Source organism: Penaeus monodon, chromosome 29, assembly GCF_015228065.2.
Source record: "Penaeus monodon isolate SGIC_2016 chromosome 29, NSTDA_Pmon_1, whole genome shotgun sequence".
Taxonomy (NCBI): Eukaryota; Metazoa; Arthropoda; class Malacostraca; order Decapoda; family Penaeidae; genus Penaeus; species Penaeus monodon.
The window spans coordinates 20,433,351-20,433,555 of NC_051414.1; positions in this window are offsets into that span (position 1 = coordinate 20,433,351).

Genomic DNA, 205 nt, shown 5'->3' on the forward strand with positions numbered 1-205 from the left:
TTCTTTGCTTGAAATAGCGCTATGCAACCATACCTTTAAAAATAATTAGTGTGGATGCGTTTGTCATCTTTGTAGTTTGTACCCTCATTACTTCTGCATTCTAAGAAATATAAAATTAATCAACAGAATTACATGAATAGGGTTTCTTCATTGTCTCAAATTGCAGCAGTTATGTATATCATTCAGGTTGCTTTGGGAGATATAT